Source organism: Thamnophis elegans, chromosome 4, assembly GCF_009769535.1.
Source record: "Thamnophis elegans isolate rThaEle1 chromosome 4, rThaEle1.pri, whole genome shotgun sequence".
In the NCBI taxonomy this organism is placed as follows: Eukaryota; Metazoa; Chordata; class Lepidosauria; order Squamata; family Colubridae; genus Thamnophis; species Thamnophis elegans.
The window spans coordinates 113142344-113151168 of record NC_045544.1 but is presented as its reverse complement, the minus strand read 5'-3'; positions in this window follow the sequence as shown (position 1 = coordinate 113151168).

Here is an 8825-nt window from a genome sequence, read left to right as displayed (position 1 = left end):
TAGGTAGCCCTTGTTATTTGTGATGGTTCTATTCCAGTCTAACATCAATTGATAACAGAATTGTGCATAACAAGACTTTGAAGAAGTGTGCTTTGTTCATGAGCAAGTCCACCGTTATTTTGTGCACACTTAAATATTTCCCTCAATTTAAAAAAAATATTCTAGAAATCTTCCAAATGTATCAAGGATAAAAGCTATCCAATCCTTTTGCAAATAATAAAATCTGATCTATATTTACCAACCATAACTAATCGATTGCAGATAACAAAGGTCACTTGTACCAACTTCAGAGAAGCGAGACTGTTAGATCAGAATTGGAGAAAGACAAGTTAAACCTCAAGTTTAGAGTTTGTTTGGGTTTTTTTAATATAATTAAAATATATATACACATTCATACACACCCACACCCACACTATACGTGATTCAATCGGTGCAACAAACATTTGATTTAACTCTAAGGCAGCACAATTATTAAATATCCAGCAATGTTTTTTTTTGTTCTTGGCATACAGCAGTCCCCAAACTACGTAATTCAAAATAAGGCAAAAATAAAAATCTCTGGTAGGGGAAAATATCTGTAGAATTTTAGGAAATTTTAAAAGATGTAAAATATTTTTTTCTTAATGTCTTTACAATTTGAGAAAGCATGGATTCCCATAGATTTAACTCACTGAGACAAAAAATTGTCCTACAAAATAGCGACGTAGTTTGCTTCTGCATTCTAGTCAAAGCTTACACATCAGCTGCCTTTTTCTATTAATGTAAGGCAGAATGGCGCCAAAAGAGTTCCCATAGCTACATATTTCAAAGCCACTTGCAAGCAGACAAAAAAATTGCCACATTCTTTTTTCCCATTAATTGCCTGTTAAGATACCTACCTTTTAAAATCTGAGATTTATATGCCAAGTAATGCTGCTTCTTAAAAAACTGTACTGGGGTATCTCCACTTCTCAACTGTTGAAATTGGGGCAAGTACCTGTAAACTAATATTTTTCTACCTTCATTGTTAAATGAGGCAGGCAGTTTTCAAAATCACTTTTTGCATCATACTGCCTACCTCCTTAGGCAGCTTGCCTGACCCCTCTAGCCCACAAGAACTATTTTACTTCAGTTAACCATATTTAGGTAGTGCTGGATAAAACATTCACATGGCATTTTTATAAAATGCTATACTCAAGACAGTGCGCAGAAAATCATATATTGTGATCATGCAGTTAATCTGTACAATTTCTCAAAACTAGAATGTGTTTTTCATTGGGATTGATGTGGCCAAAATAGAAAATTCTGGACTTAATTCAGCCTATGTTTATATAAATGAATAAAAACTAATTTGCAATCTCAAGTACTTTTTAAAGAATATTAATAAAACAATCCAAGTGGCTCTAGAAATTCCAAGGCATTCCTGCCACTTTGGGCTCCATCTTGCATACATGAAACTGCTAGTCCCAAAGCATCTATTTTTTCCTCCCTACTCAGGAGCTGTAGAAATAGATTGTTTAGACCAATTCTTCAGTTTACTTTCTCATGTACAACAAATAGTGTCCTGTGTTAGCATGCTGTCACCATAAACCAAACAGTTTGAGAGTTTATTGTTAGCGGGAGGCTTTTTTATTTTATTTTATTTTGGGTAATCGCAATAGACTTAATCTTTGGTTTTACAAAGAATTTGTTTTTCTCTTGCAAAGTGACACTAAGCAAAAAAATTAGGCTATATTTAGCATTAGCTTGTTACTTCATGGTTTTTTTTTTAAATGACTGGGACAAGCATCCTTGGAATGGTGTTATGTAAAAATCTATGTCCAATTTTGAATACAAGTTATGCAGATCACTCTTGTGGCTCTTTATATATAAAGAAAACTGTCTTAAAATGACACATAAACTAGTTTTAGTAGAATGGCATTTGGGCTCCCATTTGTTCCCCTTGCTGAGAAGCATCATTTTCCCATTCCCTAATTTTGATTTGATTATGTCACTATTGCAGGTAATGTTGCAACTATAACAAATATAGAATATTGAACAATTTAGTAAATAAGCCAGTTTCTGTCAGTTCTGGCATAGTTAGGCAGAGAAGATAAGTCTTCGTTCTAGAAAAAGAAATAGTTCAGCCTTAGCACAAAACACCTGTATTTAATATTGTTATTTGTATAAAATGACTTGATGGATATAAGCTACTTTTTGCCAGTGCAGAAAAACCAAAATGAAGTAGCAGATTAAAGAAAAGATTGTTTACTTTATTTTCAATCAGGAAAGTTTTTTTTTTAAATATATAATTTCTTTTAGGAAAAATCTTCCCAAATTAGTACTTCTAATCAATGGTGTTATTTCGTGAAGGGGAGCGGTGTTGTTACTGTTTCTATAAAAAATCAGGTTTATTACCTTTATCTGAAATTGTGATTTGAGTATAAGAGACAGTGAATATACCAGCATGGTACTTGATCTCCAATGCTAACAATTCAACTTGCACTAAACTCCTTGTAGATTTGATTCCTCATGTACTATAAGCCAGTGTCCTACTCACTTTTATTTTGTTTTTAGCACCTTAACTGTGCATGTACAAACGGTTACCATAGCATTGATTAAGCATTTTGTTTTTGTTTTTTAAAGACTAGAATTTTTAATAAAAAGATTAAAATGAAAGGTTTGAAGTGTTTGTTGCTTCTTTAAACATCTAGGAAAAAGAGTAAACTACAAAGGTATACATAGAATGTGCAGGCTTTTAGGAGAAGTGCAGAATTCTGCCATATACCAGGAGTCACCTCAAGACTTGTTTTATTTCATGGCTGATTCATGAAATATGATACAGGCTTCCCCTGGCTTATAAATCAGTTTCCCACTAATATCATTAGTTGCTTGACATAATTCCATGACCCAATAAAGTTTTAAAATAGCACACCAGAAACCAAATCCCTTTTTATTCCAAGTAAGAATTGCAGTATCAATCTTACGGTTTTAATATCTGCTGACTTCGCAGTTAAAAGCCACCATACTAGGTTTTTCACTGGAAGCTGTTTATTCACACATTATACTAAGCAGTTAGTACATTGGGGCATTTTTTTTTAAATAATCCAAAATTATTCAAATCTACAAAGCAAACTTAACATAGAAGCAATCTTTGAGACTGCAGATGACATCATTTTCTTTTTTCCAAAAATTTATTTCCTGAAGGACACAGGGAGTGTGTCTGGAGACATAATTGAAAATGTTCAGCTGTTAGGAGAAGGGAAAAATAGGTCTATTACACCACAGTTTTAACACACACTTTCTATCTTTGGGAACAAAAAAAAGAAATATCCTTGAATATTAATTTGTTTGCTGCTAAATTTCAGTGCTGCCATCTTTACATGGTCTGAGGCAACATGTGGACTCTGGATTGTCTAGTAGTGTTTATACCAAGTTGCATCTCCTTAGATTAGTCTTAGTATTGGACTAATAATCACATTTGTGGCCTATACATCTGCAAGTCCCTGCACTAAAGTAGATGGTTTCAGGTAAGCTTCAGAAAAGCTTTGATTGCTTTTGGTTACTGCAGCCATAATATGTTCCCTCAATGGAAATTAATCCCTATTGCAGTTTCAGTTCTCAAAATTGTGGTCTGCACTTAGGAAAATCAATTTAGTTTATGGCATTAAAAGTACACACAAATGTTTTAGAAATTTGCTACGATGTTCATAAAATGTGTAGTATAAACTTAAGAGAGTTATTACTTTTGTCAGCTGTTTGAAATTATACAGAATAAACTGACCTTATTCCTCTGCTAGATTTCTATGACTTCTTGTAGGCATGCCTTTCTCCTTTGGCTTTGCTCATGAGTTTCTACCAAATACCTTGAAGCATGAAATTGCAGGATCATCCAGCTACTAATTCCATCTGAAAGCTGCCAAAACTAACAAGTCTGAACAATATGTGAATTCCACTGATAACTATCCTTTCAGAGTACTTTAACTGGTGAATTCTTTATGGGACAAAATGTTGCAAAACTAAAGGGAATGGTTGTCATACTAGTGCTTTTCTCTAAAAACTGGTAAAAATCCAGTTGTGTTACGAGCTATCAGTGTTTAGGCACAGCTAATTCCTAGCCCAAAATAGTGAATGGGAGCAAGCTTTGGACAGCTGTTATATACCAACTGAACAAATGAAAAGTCCTTTGTATAAGTCAATTGTATGCAAATATTTCTCAGCTCTACATCAAGAAGGCTTAACATAAATTGGATCCAAAGCAAAAATCTGACATTACAGGAGTTCCTGGAAGATTCATAAAAGTTTGTGCTATAATAAAAATGTTGTTCTTTAGGTGAGACCTACTGTAAATTTGTGTTGCTGTTTTACCTTGTAAAGCTCTAACCACGCCTGATGTGTTATATCAAAGTGTTTGATTAATTCCCATAATCCAAATAGTGCCATCTCGACCTAGACAACTAGTTGGAAAATATAGGTGCTCAATGCAGAGCAGAGAAATAAGTATGTCTGCAGCTTCTATGGAACCATTATTTTCACTTCTGGGCTCTACCTGCATACATTTGTATATAGTACAAAAATTAATTTTTTTTAATATATCATTTGTGAATCATTTCGTATATTGAAAAGGAAGGCAAATAATAGTTTACACCTGAAGGTGTTATTGCAATATATGAATAGTATGCTATTTTTATCCATCATTATTTCTAGTTATAACAAGCAGCTTTAGAGGACTTCAGAAATATAAAATATGTCAGTTTGTTGCAAAATTTAAATCTAGAAAGCGCATACAGATAACTGATTCAACTGGATGCATTAACTTTCTTATATACATAAGAATATGTGAATAAATGTACAATACCAACAGGTGGTTCTTCCAAGTAAACACAAGGCAGGAGAGTTACAGGCAAACACAAGCAGCTAGTTTCATTTTAGAAGACAAGCCCAGACAGACTGCTTGTTTACTTCTCAAAGGAGCAGACTGCTTAAGTTTCTGTTTCAATTCTCTGCACAGACTCATCTGTTTAAGCTCCCATTAGCTGACATAGTTGCTATGCCTATTCATTGGCTGACCTTATTCCCATGTCTATCCTAGTCATGAATATTTTAACAAAATATATTTACTATGCGATATCTGAAGTGTTTTTCATTGGTCTGTGGAAAAAGCAGATATAGTAAACATCCATACCATGGCACCTTTGAAAAAAATGTCTCCTCTCATTTTACTTTTATCCTGTTCTGATATCTTAGTTCTGTTTGCAGGATCACTCAGCTCAGTTTAAACTTTCTAATACAACAATCCAACCTAGGAGCATTATTACATTGATAGGCTAATTGTGGCTTAGCCATTGTGCTGTTTTGCTGTCCTCTTTCAAATATTCAGTCCTCCTAAATCGTATTAGTAAATATGCAAAAATTAGAGGGAGCGGTGCAGAGATGGGTTGCAAATCCCGGCACTACCGGTTCGCTCGCGCGCAATGAGCAAACCGGTAGTGCCAGTAGGTGGGCGGAGCCTCCCGTCACCACCACTAACAGTTCGCCCGAACCGGGCTGAACCGAGAGCAACCCATCTCTGGAGCAGTGGTACTTTTCTGCCAAGGAAGTTTATCAAAACTAAGACAGAATCAGTAACAACTTTTAAGTATGATGACATGGCTTTTTACCATAAACTACTAAAACAGCAATTTAAAATTGAACACAATTAAGGAGATAGTGAAATGTTTTCTCTCTGCCCTGTCTCTTCTGATTTACTGTGCAGAGATATTTAGTAATAGCTATTCTATAAATCCAAAATAAAGGACTATTGATTTTCTGAATAACAGATTTATCTTGATTTCTGGCCATATTTAATCTCCATCCATTTTCATTCTGTAATTTAGAATACTATAATTTGTGCTTGGCTTCACATTCCCTTTCATTTTAATGCTTCCTTCATCGTTGCAAGAATTTTTATATATTTTAATATCCAATACTCTCTGAAGTATTCTGAAAATTCTGAAGTTTTCTAGCAGAGCGTACAAATAAATGATCCATATTGTGCACACAATATGGGATGGAAAGGGAGAGGAAGGAGAAAAAGATTGGCAGAGGAAGGGAGAGAGGGAGAGGGGAAGAAATGAGGATGGAAGGAAAAGAAAAAATAAGGAAGAGGCAAGGGCACTAAACATGAAAATGATCAGGCAGAGAGATGTATATTATAGCCTTTTACAAAATTGCTTGTATTGGGAAGAGAAGGAGGGAGATCAGAAAGGAAAGATGGAGAAATAAAATGAAAAGATGGAGAAAGAGGAAGAGGGGAGAATGAATTATGGCAAGATGACAGAAAATGAACAGAAGGCAGGAAGGGACAGAGCAGAGATAAAGTCAAAGGGTGGAAGAAAGGAAAAGAGATTATGAAGAGCAGATAAGATTATGTTCTGCGGCTGTAATTCTCTGCCCATTTAATTGGGAATAAAACTTGCTCATTTGCATTTTTATTCCACACTTAGCATAAGAAGACCACAATGAAGTTCACCAATAAAGAAAGCAATTTAAAATTAGTAGCAGGTGGCTTTCAAATCATCCACTATCCCCAGCAGGCAGAAAAAGCAATCAGCTAACAGACAAAATCCCTGGGTATACACCCCGAATGAAGGTTACTGCATAGAGCAGGGCTGTCAAACTCCCAGCCCGCAGGGCAGATGCACCACATGCTGGCCACACCCACGCCCGGTTTAGTGAAGGGGGGAAAAGTCACGATAGGTCACAACAATGCTGTCACGACATGAGTTTGACACCCCTGGCATAGAGGGTTAGATGGGCAATCTTAAGCAGCAACTTCCAGAATTGGAGCAACCATTAAAAAGGCCCTTTTTTGGTGACCTTATCACAGTGGTCTCCAACCTTGGCAACTTTAAGACCTGTGGACTTCAACAAAGCTGGCTGAGGAACTCTGGGAGTTGAAGTCCACAGGTCTTAAAGTTGCTAAGGTTGGAGACCACTGCCTTATCAAATTCATTTGTAATAAACGATGAACACTCTGGAACAAGATTTTGAAGATCTTGCAGACTTACAGAAGAAGAATCCTGTTTGTCCAACAAATCATCTATTCAGCATTCTCAGTCACTGAGCGATGGATCATTTATTTATTTATTTATTTTTGTCAAGCAGTATAAACATAATTATGAATACATGAAATGGATACGAATAAAAGGGAACAATAGGACAAGGATGGAAGGCACATTGGTGCGCTTATGCATGCCCCCTTACAGACCTCTTAGGAATGGGGTGAGGTCGACAGTAGACAGTCTAAGGTTAAACTTGTGGAGGTTTGGGGAAGAAACCACAGTGTCAGGTAGGGCATTCCAGGTATTGACAACTCTATTAATGAAGTCATATTTTCTGCAATCAAGTTTGGAGGGGTTTACCTTAAGTTTGTATCTATTCTGTGTATTGTTGTGGTTGAACCTGAAATATTCATTGGTAGGACATTGTAGCAGATAATTGTATGTACTACGCTTAGGTCTGATCGAAGGCGGCCAAGTTGTCTAAGCCCAACATTTCAAGCCTGATGGCATAAGGTATTCTGTTGAGAGCAGAGGAGTAGAGTACTCTTCTCATGAAATATCTCTGGCCTTGCACAATTGTATTAATATGTGATATGCAGTGTGGGTTCCAGACAGAAGAGCTGTATTCGAGAATTGGTCTAGCAAATGTTTTGTATGTTCTAGTTAGTAGTACAATATTACCAGAGAAGAAGCTACTGAAATCTTTCACCTGCAGCTGTCTCTGGCTACAACCAGATCATATTCAGGAATTTGGCAACCGGCATGTATTTGTAATAGTTGCAGCCAGGGATGATTTCTGGCTGCGCCGTGGGTGCATGTACACTTGATGCGTGCTCTGCATGCATGCATAATACCTAAAAAATGCTTCTGAGCATGCACAGAGCAAAAAACAAGATGGGGCCACCTATGGGGCCGCCGATAGAACCGGTTCGGGGGCATGGCAGGCTGAGTTACTATCTACTCGGCCGAACCGATTCGAACTGGTAGGAACCCACGTCTGGTTGCAGCATCTTGAGATCCTGTGATTGCCATTTGCAACCCTTCCAAGCTGCCTTTTAACAACCAAGTCAATAAGGGCTGTTGGCTTCGCTTAGTGACTAATTTATTTAACAGCAGTAATTTACTTAACAACAGTGGCAAAAAACAGTCATATAATTGAATGCAACTTACTTAACAACTGCCTTGTTTAGCCATGGAAATTATGTCTTCCAATTGTGGTCATAAGTTGAGTATTGAAATTCTCAGCTAGTCCTGCTTTCCATCTCCTCAGATATAATAAATATATTTATTATGTCTGCTCACTGCAGAAGACCCTGGGTGACTTATAATATTTATATAATTAACAGTTAAAAACACGAAACTGCTCTTCTTTTGTACATCTTTGTGACTTAATAGCAATTTCTGAAAATTAAAGGTATATGCTCAAAATCGTATCATAGACATTGGATCTGCATTAGCTGGACTTGGGGCTTGCACATCAATGGTTCATGATCTATTCCAGGGGTTCACACTTAAGGCCCACAGGCTGGATCCGGCCTGTGGGATGCTTAGATCTGGCCCATGAGGCTGCCCTAGAAACAGCGAAGGACCAGCCCGTGGTACCTCTGCCAGAGAAAATGGAGATCTTTCGGCTGCAGTGGTCTCCTGTAACCTTCTGCCAGCAAAAATGGAGCTTGGGACTCCATTTTGTTGGCTACCACATGATAGCGAGTGGTCAGTAGCCCTGATATGAGAGGTGTCGAGCTGGCCAAGCTGGCCACTGACATCAAACCAGGGGTAAAATTCAGCAAGTTCTGACAGGTTCTGGAGAACCAGTAGTGGAAA